We start from the raw sequence: 12,539 nt of genomic DNA on the forward strand, positions 1-12,539 counted from the left end.
GCCAAGGATGTACTTAGTACATGGGAACCCTTCAAAAGTGAACATTTGAGATTACAGTGTTTGTATGTTCCTGTCAGAATAAAAGGCAAGGATAACAGACTTAAGGAGCCTTAGTTTTTGAGAGATATTAAGGTCGTGATGAAGAAAATGTAGGAGGTGCATAGCAGGTATAGGCAGACTGGAACAAATGAGGTAATTGAGGAGTACAAGAAATGCAAGAGAACATTTAAGAAATCAGGAGGGCTAAAAGAAAACATCAGGTTGTTCCAGCAGACAAGGTGAAGGAGAATCCTAAGGTCTTCTACAGATATATGAAGAGGAAAAGGATAGTAGGGACAAAATTGGTTCTCTGGAAGGTCTGAGTAATAACTTGTGTGGAGCCGAAAGAGAAGGGCAAGATCTTGAATGGATTTTTTTGCATTTGTATTTTCTCAGGAGATGGACACACAGTCTATAGATGAGAGGTAAAGCAGTGATGTCATGGAAGCTATACAAATTACAGTGTTTGCTCTCTTTATTTAAAACATCCTTAGCCACGAGTGAGTCACCTTAGGATAAGAGGATAGCTGATGTTGTCCATTGATTAAGAAGTCTCCAAGAATAAGGCAGGAAATTATAGGCAGGTGAGCCTGACATCAGTATAGGAAAGTTATTGAAAAGTACACTTGGGGACTGAGGGTATAAGTATTTAGATAGACAGGGACTGACTAGGGATAGTCAACATGCCTTTGTGTGTAGTAAGTCATGTCTAACCAAACTTTTTTTGAGAAACTTACCAGAAGAGTTGATGAAGGCAAGGGAGTGGACATTGTCTACATAGACTGTAGCAAGGTCTTTGACAAGGTTCTCTGTGGGAGGTTGATCATGAAGGTTCAGTTGTTCAGCATTCAACATGAGGTAGTAAATTGGATTAAACATTGGCTTCATGGAAGAAGCCAGAGAGTGTTTGTGGATAGTTGCCTCTGACTGGAGGCCTGTGACTAGTGGTGTTCCACAGGGATTGGTGCTGGGCCCATTGTTGTTTGTCATCTATATGAATGATCTGGATGAGAATGCGGTAAACTGGATCAACATATTTGCAGGTGACACCAAGACCGGGGGGTGGGGGGGGGGGTGGTGTAGTGGACAGTGAGGAAGGCTATCTAAGCTTGCAGCAGGATCTGGACCAGCTAGAAAAATAGACTGAAAAATGACCTCACCCACATCTTCTCCATTTCCCAGACATCCTTAAAGCAACAAACACAAAACACCGGAGGAACATTAGGTCAGGCAGCATATATGGATAACAGACAGTCGAGGTTTTGGCCCAAGAACCTTCTTCGGAACTGAAAAGGAAGGGGGAAGATGCCAGTGGGTGGAGGGGAATAAGGATAGCTCGAAAGTAATATGTGAAGCCAGGTTTAGAGTAAAGGTAAAGGGCTGGAGATGAAGGAATCTGATAGGACAGGTAAGTAGACCATAGGAGAAAGGGCAAGAGGTAGGACACGAGGGGGAGGCAATAGGTAGGTGAGAAGAGGTACGAGGCCAGAGTGGGGAGTAAAAGAAAAGGGGAGGGAAGGAGAAATTTATATTCATGCCAACAGGTTGGAGACTGCCCATGGGGGACCCAAGGTGTTGCTCCTCCACTTGAGGATGTCCCTATCATGGCGCAAGAGGAACTATGGACCAACATGTCAGAACGGGAATAGAAATCTGGATTAAAATATTGGGCCACCGGGAAGTTTTGCTGTTGGGGTATGGTGCAGAGCTGCTTGAAGAAGTGGTTCCCCCAATTTATGATGTGTCTCCCTAATGTAGAGGAGGCCACATCGGGAGCACCGAACATAGCAGACATCCCCAGCAGATTCACAGGTGAAGTGTTGCCTCACCTGGAAGGACTGTTTGGGGCCCTGAATGAAGGTGAGGGTGGAGGCAAATGGGCAGGTACAGCACTTTGCCACTTGCAGGGCTAAGTGCCAGGAGGGAGATTAATGGAGAGGGACGAATGAACAAGGGAATCACGGAGTGAGTGATAACTGTGAATAGCAGAAAGACATGTTCAGTGGTAGGATCCCTTTGGAGATGGTGGAGAATGATTTGTTGGATGTGGAGGTTTATTGGGTGGTAGGTAAGGACAAGAGGAACTCAATCTCTGTTAAGGCGGTGGGATGATAGGGTAAGCATGAATGTCTGGGAGATGGAGAAGATGTGGGTGAGGTCAGCATCAATGGTGGAGGAAGGAAAACCCTGTTCTTTGAAGAAGGAGGACATTTCTGATGTCCTGGAAAGGAAAGCTTCATCCTGGGAACAGATGTGGTGAAGACAAAGGTAATGGAGGTGGAATTTAATACAGACAAGTGTGAGATGTTGCACTTTGGGAGGACCAACCAGGGTAGGTCTGGCACAGTGAGTGGCTGGGCACGGCTAAGCATGGTAGAGTAGGAATCCATTGTTCCTTGAATGTGGTGTCATAGATAGATAGGGCTGTAAAGAAAACTTTGGCACATTGGCCTTCATAAATCAATGTATTGAGTACAGGAGTTGGAAGTTCCGTTGAAATTGTATAAGACCTTGGTGAGGCCTATTTTGGGTTTTGTGTGCAGTTTTGGTCACCTACCTACAGAAAAGATGTAAATAAGACTGAAAGAGTGCTGAGAAAACTTACAAGGATGTTGCTGGGATTTGAAGATCTGAGTAATGTGGAAAGGTTCAACAGGTTAGGACATCATTCCCTAGAAAAGAGACGATGGGAGATTTGATGGAGATATCCAATATTATGGGGGATATAGATAGGGTAATTGCAAAACAAGCATTTTCCACTGAGATTGGGTGAAACTACAACTAGAAGTCATGGATTAAGGGTTAAGGGTGAAAGGTGAAATGTTTAAGAGGAACATGAGGTGGATCTTCACTCAGAAGGTGGTAAGACTTTCAAACGAGTTGTCAGTGCAAGTGGCAGAGTCGATTTCAATATTTAAGAGAAATAGACTAGATGGGCTGAAGGTCCTGTTTCGGTGTTGTAGTGTTCCCTGACTCTGACTGGAAAATTGCAAATGTCTCTCCACTCTTTTAGAAGGGAGCGATGCAGAAGAAAGGAAATTATAGGCCAGTTAACCTGCTTCAGTGGTTAGAAAGCTGTTTGAGTCCATTATTAAAGATGAGTTTTCCAGTACTTGGAGGCACATGATTTAATAAACCCAGGTCAGCATGGTTTTCTTCAGGGGAAATCTTGCCTGACAATTTTTTTTGGAATTCTTTGTGGAAATAACAGGCAAGATAAGCAAAAGAGTGTCCATGAATGTTGTGTACTTGGATTTTCAGAAGCCTTTAACAAGGTGTTAAACATGAGACTGCTTAATAAGAGCCCATGGTATTACAGGGAAGATACTAGCATGGATAGAAGATTGGTTGACTGGCAGGCAAAGAGTGGGAATAAAGGGTGCCTTTTCTGGTTGGTTGCTGGTGACTAGTGGTGTTCTGCAAGGGTCGTTGTTGGGACTGCTTCTTTTGGCATTATATGTCAATGATTTAGATGACAAAATTGATGGCTTTGTGGCCAAGTTAACAGACGATGCAAAGATAAGTGGAGGGGCAGATAATGCTGAGGAAGCAGGGAGTCTGTAAAGGGATTAGGAGAATGGGCAAAGAAGTGGCAGATGGAATATAGTTTAGCAAGTTTATAGCTATGCACTTTGATAGATGGAATAAAGGCATACAGTATTTTCTAAACTGGGATAAAATTCAAAAATCAGATGTGCAAAGGGACTTGGAAGTCCTTGAGCGAGATTCACTGAAGGTTAACTTGCAGGTTGAGGTGGTGGTAAGGAGGGCAAGTGCATTATTAACATTCATTTCAAGAGGACTAGAATGTAAGAGCAAGGATGGAGTGCTGAGGCTTTATAAAGCATTGCTCAGACTGCCGGGAGGACCGTGAGCAGTTATGGGCCCTTTATCTAAGAAAATATGTGCTGGCATTGGTGAGGGCCCAGAGGATGTTCACAAGAATGATTCTGGGAATGAAAGGATTAAGGTATGAGCAGCATTTGATGGCTCTGGGCCTGTACTCACTGGAGTTTAGAAGAATGGGGGGGGGGGGGGGAGATCTCATTGAAAACTATCAAATGTTGAAAACCCTAGATAGAACTGATATGGAAAGGACGTTTGCGATAGTGGGGGAGTCTGGGATCAAAGGGCACAGGCACAGAATAGAGGGATCTCAAATTAGAACAGAACAGAGATAAGGAAGAATTTCTTTCACCAGAGGGTGGTGAATCTGCAGATTCATCATCACAGACGGCTGTAGAAGCCAAGTAATTGGGCATATTTAAAGCAGGGGCTGATAAGTTCTTGATTAGTCAGGGCATCAAAGATTACAGAGCGAAGGCAGAGAATGGAGTTGAAGAGTAATAAATCAGCCATAATAGAATGACGGAACAGACTTGATGGGCCGAATGGCTGGATTCTGCTCACAAGTCTAATGCTGTTAAGGACACAGTCTAAATGAAGGTCAGTCAAATGGTGCAAGGTACGTCAGTTTGTTTTACGTTCTCACTCACAGTACAGTTTCTGCAACCATCTGCTTGTTCACTCTCAGCCTTTTCTTTGCCAGCTGCTGTTGATCAATTTTACAGCCTGCGTTTTGGTAGCGTGTTCAAATGTAATACAGCTGTACCCCTGGTGTATGTAAAACTGAGACAGATGCATCATCCTAAGAGGACATGAAATATTTGTAGAAAAGATGTGGAGCTTTTGCGTGTCAGCTGTTCAGGGACAGATGCAAGGTGAATCTGCAGGAATGTATGCAATTTGTACGAAATGTGTGGAATTTGTTCGGAGATGTGAGATTTCTGTGGAGGTGAATGAATTACAGACAAACAGGTTAAAACATCATATAAAATAGCTGACAAAGGACTTTCATCTGAGTGTTTAAAGTGTCTGTGTGAATTAACATTCACACATTTTAGTCACAAGGCCTGACATACATAATGTAAAATATGTGAAGTTCAGGGGCATTTCAAGAGGATTTTGCAAAGTATTTCTGACATTCAGAAGGAAAATAGAATCTTCCTTTGAAATGTATGGTAATATAGCTGAATCATATGGTTATGTGTTTTAATAGTTAACGTTGCTGATTTAATAATCCAGAGGAATAGTTTGATAGGGGAAAGTTTAACTCTTGTGCTAACACAGTTAAAGGGTATCTTTCACTTCACTTCAAAACTGCAGAAATGCCAGGAGACTCATATCGCTACAGGAATTTATAATGTACTCACTGGCCACTTTATTAGGTGCACCGGTACACTTGCTCGTTAATATAAATATCCAAGCAGCCAATCATGTGACAACAACTCAATGCGTAAAAGCATGCAGACATGATCACGAGGTTCAGTTGTTGTTCAGACCAAACATCAGAATGGGGAAGAAATGTGATCTAAGTGACTCTCAGTGTGGAACAATTGTTGGTGTCAGACAGAGTAGTTTGAGTATCTCAGAAATAACTGATATCCTGGGATTCCCGCAAATAACAGTTCACAGAGAAAGGTGCGAAAAACAAAAAAAAAATCTAGTGAGCGGCAGTTCTGAGGGCGGAAATGACTTGTTAATGAGGGAGGTCAGAGGAGAATGGCCAGACTGGTTCAAGCTGACAGGAAGGCGACAGTAACTCAAATAACCACGTGTTACAATAGCGGTGTGCAGAAGAGCCTCTCTGCCTAACAAATCGAACCTTGAAGTGGATGGGCTACAGCAGCAGAAGACCATGAACATACACTCAGCAACCACTTTATTAGGTACAGGAGGTTCCACATAGAGTGGCCACTGAGTGTATATCTGCAGTTTTTGTTTTTGATTTGTGGAACTTGAACATTGTTGGCAAGGTCAACATTAATTGTCCAACAGCAGTGCACAGTTAACAGTGATTGTTGGCGGCTGCCACATGCAGTCTTTAAGGTAATAGTACTTGTCTGTAGTGTATGGCAGAAGGAATGGGTCCCAGGATTGACATCCAGTGGCAAGGAAGCTATGACAATACAATGGATTCCACTTAATTGGGCTATCGGTAAATTGGAGCAGCTCTTAAAGAACAAAAGTTAATCGAGAAAATAGCAGGGATTCTCTTTGTTCATTTGGGACACTATGCCGCTTAATTTGGGGGGGGGGGGTCGAACAGTTTCTAACTAGTGTCAGTCACATGCACTTGTACAGCCATTAAGACAATATGGAGCAAACAATTTTTAAATAGCATCAGTTACGTGAGCTTGTGTTATGTTATCCACTTGGGCCATTAGGCATCCATTCAAAAAGCAGTGATTTTTGATAATTTTGTTTTTTATTTTGACATGTAGGAAGAGAGTGAAAGTGTCCATTAACTGCACTAGGTATCTGTGCTCATTTTGTTCATATACAGTCAATCAAAAAATCAAGGCAGCGTACACTGGATTTATTCCTCCAATGATAGCCATTAGGAACTTAGTTTTTTTAGTACTATTATGGTATTGGCAGTGTTTTTTTTTCTGTATTTCATATAAATGCACAACTTGTTACTCAATTAAATGGTAGCCTGTGCTTTTAACGCCTTTTAATTATTTCCATGAAACTTTGGCTAATTGGGGCAGCCGCTTAACTGGGCCGAAATGAACAGTCCGAGTTAAGCCGAATCCTAGTAGAACTTGGAAGATAACATGCAAGTGGCAGTGTAACCATGAACTTGTTGCTATTGTCTCCATTTGGGAGGGACTCAGATGAATAATTGGAGCTTATTACTGTACTCATCACAGCCACCGTGCCCTGTTGGCAGCAAAGGTGATGCCAGTCAAGCAATTAACATCTCCCCAATGATTTTGAGCTTCTTGAATATTGTTGGAACTTGACTCAACTAGGCAAGTGGAGAGTTGTTGAGATTCAGATGAAATAGGCACTTGGCTGCACTTTTCAACCTTTAGATTCAATAATTTCAAATGCTGCTCATCCAAGCACTGGGTATTGAAAACAAATTGGCTTCTGATCCATGCCAGAGTGTTGAAATTGGATGGCAAGCTGATGATACTTGAGCATCCATTTAAGCCTTCAAATCTATAACATTTGTGGGAACAGTTTCTTCACCACAATTAGGTTAAAACCCTGGACTCCCCAGACCCAGGCATGGGTCAAAGAGAAGAAGCACTTCCAGCTTTGTTTCCATTTCATGTGTATCATTAACAATAAACCATGAACAAAACTGCTTATGATCAGATTTCTTTTTCAAGTGAAGCTCATAGACAATGTGGTGTCTTACATAAGGCAGTGTTTTCCTCCCTGTACTTCTTACAGCTCACTTATCATAGATTTTCCTTTTTGGTCTATCATGGGACAGGTAACCAAAGTTTTGGAGATGAGAAACACCAACCCTGAATTTCAAATCCAAATATGTCATTAGCTAAAACATAGTTCAGGACACGTCCATTTTCTCAACTAATATTCTGGCTGTTTGTATGTTGAGTGAGCTGTCCTTTAGCACGGCAGAAAAGTTGCATGTTTTGGGTGTCTGATGTTTTCTGCTTATACTCTTCAAATCTGTCACCAGAACTTGAATATTCAAAGGCATTCTGTCATTTGAGCCATGCTCCCACTGTAAAAACGTAATTCTTCAAGTTATCTGCCTACACACAAAACATTAATGTTAAATAGGTAATTATAGCTATTAAAATGCTGGTTGGTCATTTATTGTTGTCTTTGTGCTTTAAAAGCATAAAAACCACTGTTCTGCTGAGTGTCAGGAGAGGAGAAACAGGCCCGCTCATTCAGGACGTTGTTTTACATCGACCAGCTTCAGTCACCATTGGCTTAGTCACTGGTCACAAAAGGGGGGAATGCTGGATGTGAAGTTGGGAGTGCTGCTTTCCTAAACAGACCACGATCTTTAACTCCAGGAGCCTTCCTGGATTTATTGTCAGTTTTCTCAGCTGGCCTGATGACAGACCAGTTGCCTTTCAGAGAGAAAGCCAGTGATGTCAGGAACCACTCAGCAGGATACGAGTGGAAAGGGAAAGAGAGAATGCAGGGGTGTTGGTGATTAGGAGATGTGTGGGAGAAGGCAAATTCTGGATATGGTAGGATTCAGATTGCAGTATGTAGGAGAGAGAGTGAAAGACGATTTTGTGGAGTTGGATTTGGAGGGTGTCTTGGTGAAATCTAGAATACAAAACATAAAATTATAGAACATCAGCCCATGATATTGTGATGACCTATATAAATCTATTCCCTGATCAATCTAGTCCTTCCCTCCTACATAGACCATATTGACCTAGTTTTCTTACATCCACGTGCCTATCCAGGAGTCTCTTAAATGTCCCTATTGTATCTGCCTCTATCATCACCCGACAGAGCACTCTATCCATCCTGCTAACTTGACATCACCCCTAAACTTACCTCCGCTCACCTTAAATGGATGTCCTCTGGTATTGGCTTTTGCTGCCCTGGGTAATACCCGTCCACCTGTCTCATATAGACCTCTATCAAGTCATTTCTCACTCTCCTTCACTCCAGAGAGAAAAGCCTTAGCTTGCTCAACGTTTCCTCATGAGATAGATTCTCCAATCTATGCAGTATCCTGGCAAACCTCCTCTGCACCATCTCCAAAGCTTCCACATCCTTCCTATAATGAGGTGACCAGAATTGAACACAATATAGTAAATGTGGTCTAACCCAAGTCTTATAGAGCTGCAAGATTACTTCGCACTGCTGGAACTCAATCTCCTGACTAATGAAGACCAATGCCTTCTTAATCACCCTATCAACTAACACATTCTTAATCACCCAATCAACTTGCATGGCAACTTTGAGAGATCTATGTTGCAAAGACGTGGCGGTGGAATGAACCCAAGTGCTGAACACGGACGTGGAGGCTGAGTCAGGGGTGTTATGGTCATAGCGAGCGCAGAATTGGTGCCAAGGGAGTCTTTACCCGGAGTCTTGGTCTTAGAGAATTCAGGAACGATGCTAGACTTAGAACTGATAGTCCTAAGAAGCAAGGAACGAGGTTACTCATACACGAGTCGATCAAACGAACTGGCAGCTCCTTGTTGTGGTCACAGGGTTCTTATACTGCATTTACTGATGGAAAGCAGGTGTTTGTAGTTAGTGGAACCTGGGAATGATTGGAACTAAACAAGGTCATTGAGGCCCAATTCCCAAGGAAAATAACCAGGTGGGTGATCGCCAGAAGGGACCATGACAATCTATGGATGTGGACCCCAAGATCTCTCTGTTCCTCCCCCTGCTAAGAATCCTTCCATTGACCTTGTGTTCTGCCTTCAAGTTTAATCTTACAAACTGTCATAATTCACACTTTTGGACCAAACTCCATCTGCAACTTCTCTGCATGGCTCTGCATCCTACCAATGCCCCACCGTAACCTACTGCACCTTTCTACACTAATTAAAAACTCTCCCCACCATTGAGCACACCTACAAGAAACGCTGCCTCAAGGAAACATCCAACAGGGATACGCATAATCCAGGCTATGCTCACTTCTCGCTTCTGCCATTGTGAAGGAGATACAGGAGCCTTAGGTCCCACACCATCAAGTTCAGGAACAGTTATTACGCCTCAACCATTAGGCTTCTGATCCAGCATGAATAACTTCACTCACTCCAACACTGAACTGATTTCACAACCTGTGGACTTACTTTCAAGTACTCTACAACCCATGTTCTCAGTATTTCTTCATTTATCTATCTGTGTATTTATTTATCTAAATAGCAATTTATTTATTTAGTTATTTATCTATTTAACTATATTTCCACTTAGTTTTTTTGTTTTTGTGCAGTTTGTCTTTTGCACTTTGGTTCTTTTCAGTCAGTGTGCAGTTTTTCATTGATTCTATTGTATTCCTTTATTTTACTGTGAATGCCTACGAGAAAATGAATCTCTGGGTAGTATATAGTGGTATATACACACTTCGATAATAAATTTACTTGGAACTTTGTGGTAGGTTGGGGGAAACATATTTCTTCTTTCTGGCTTACAAGCAGTGTCGTACTGGCATTTACAGCATGGATTCTGTCTTCTCATCTTTATTTATTTGCTGGGTTATCCATGGACGAAAGAAGCCAGCCAGAATGGTTTGAAAATAGCAACACCATTAAGATGAAGGCAAAATCTCCTTTGGAGAATTCAGATTTCAATTTGCCTCCTGTACGTAGTTTCGAAGCCCGTATCAGTTAAAACCCAATGTGGGTTGTGTACCTGGTTTTGATTCTTACAGAACCTGCACCTGCCTGCCTCTGAGGAATAAGAACATCCAACTGTCCATAAAATAACAATAATGCAACACGTAGAATTCAGAAAATAAGACTGTTATGACTGTGACTGAAATCCCTGGAGAGACACTGAAGCTGATGATATAAAAGTCTTTATTTACCACGACAAGCAGGCATCGTTCTGGAGACACTTTCAGTGAGGCTCACAAACCCAGAAGTTCATCACAATTTTATACCCTTTAGATTAATAGGTGATTCAATACAGTTTCAATAATTCCGTTGTTTACTTCAATATTTTGGCTTGACAACACTTCTTTTGAATTATGTATCTACAGAGGGAGACACCTCTGAATGTTCAAACACCCCTGCTGGCATAAACTAATTGACTCAAGTATTCCAGAAAATTCTGAAGACAGAGAGCCAGACATCCAAGATTAATATTTGTGCGAGCTGACTCTGAGTATACATAGATAAACTATCATTGCAACTATACATGGGATTATGTTTCATATGCTAACTGACCACATCAGCCTGGCCTGCTAGCTTCAACTCAAGTCGCAATGGTGCAAATAACTTAGCTGCGGTTGTCTAGATTGATGCAGGGAAATTAACACAGCACTGTTGCCTTCACGTATGAGCATGTCTCATGGTCACCTTTGTGCAAACCATATCTCTTAGTCTGCGCTTTTAACTTCAATTTACTGCTTGCAATTTACAAAAAGAACTGGTTCTTGCTTGATTTAATATCGGCTTTATTCACGTAACATAATTCCAGAATACTCCCTAATAAAGACATCACAGGAATTACTGCAGCTATCAGTCTGTTATGGTTTTTAATGGCTCTTTTTACTTGATTTCCCAATTTATGCTTGGTTCTTTTGTCTTTGTGCCCTGTTCCACAATTCAGATAATATGAGAGTGACTGGTAGGACTGGTGCCTCCCAGCACCATTGCTATCTACAAAATATAAATATTATTATCAAAGTATGTATACTTCATACAACCTTGAGATTTGTCTCATTACAGGCAGCCACAGAACAAAGAAACCCAAAAGAACCCGTTAAAAGTGAAGACAGTCAAACACCCAGAACAAAACAGAATCGTGCGAATAGTTATCAAGCAAATAGGTTCAGAACTGAAGTCATGAAAGAAAGTCCATCTTCAGACCCCCAGTTCAGCACAGAGCTGGGTAAACGTGGAACAGTGAGCTGAACCAGCCGGCCCCTCACCTCGGGCTCCGACACCCCGACCCGGTGTTTAAATCGTCAAACAAGCATTGGGCTATGTCGCTTTGATTTTCTTGAGGTCTGAACCCTGCAACTTCAATTTGGCCTGTACCTGACCTTTCCAGTTGGGCCCGGCACTTAAGTCAATTGAACCTCGAGACTTTCCTCACTCTCGGTGACAGACTCACTGGCTCAGTTCTGTCACATCGAACTGCCTCCAAGTCAAAAGGGAGGTTACAGGGTATTACTTGCACTGATTGTTTACCTGAAAAAGTGTGATTAACAAAGTATTGAGTTGTTTTCTTTGTTTCTTTTGCCACCAACAAACAGATGCTGAGCTTTGGCAGTGCCATCTTAAACCGGAGGCAATGTGGAGTTTGCATGTTCTCCTCATGACTCCATTGTTTCACCCTGTTTTCCAGCTTCCCCCCACATTCTAAATGCCTGGTTGATCAGCTAACGGTGCTTGGAGTTGATGGGAAAGTGGGGAGAATAAAATAGGATCAGTGTAGGCTTAGTATCAATGGCTGCTTGGTGGTTCACACAGATTTGGTGGCCTAAGGGTTCTGTTTCTATGCTGTATGACTCCATAACTGTGTCCCAGTCATGTGCTAAATGCTGTTGTGTTATTAGCTTCTTAAGGTCTAACAGGGGCATGTGGAATTCATCATTCCATTCCCAGGTCTGCCAGAAATTGGGGAAAGGGACATTTGTGGAACAAGAGACAAGCTGCAGATGCTGGAAATCCGAGCAACACACACAAAATGCTGGAGGAACTCAGCAGGCCGGGCAGCGTGGGTCTCAGCCTTGAACATCGACTGTTTACTCTTTCCAGAGATGCTGCCTGGCCTGCTGAGTCCCTCCACCATTTTGCATCTGTTGCATTCATGGAAGTTTCTTTGAGAAGGTAATGATGTCACAAAATATTAGCTTAATAACCAGTGCATCATGGGTAAAGCCCTCCGCACCACTGAACACATCTACATGAAACCCTGTCGCAAGAAAGTGCCGCCCATCATCAGAGACCTCCCTCCACCCATCCTGCGGCCATCAGGAAGAGGGTACAAGAGCTTCAACACTCATACCACCAGGTTCA

Source organism: Hemitrygon akajei, chromosome 5 (genome assembly GCF_048418815.1).
Source record: "Hemitrygon akajei chromosome 5, sHemAka1.3, whole genome shotgun sequence".
NCBI lineage: Eukaryota > Metazoa > Chordata > Chondrichthyes > Myliobatiformes > Dasyatidae > Hemitrygon > Hemitrygon akajei.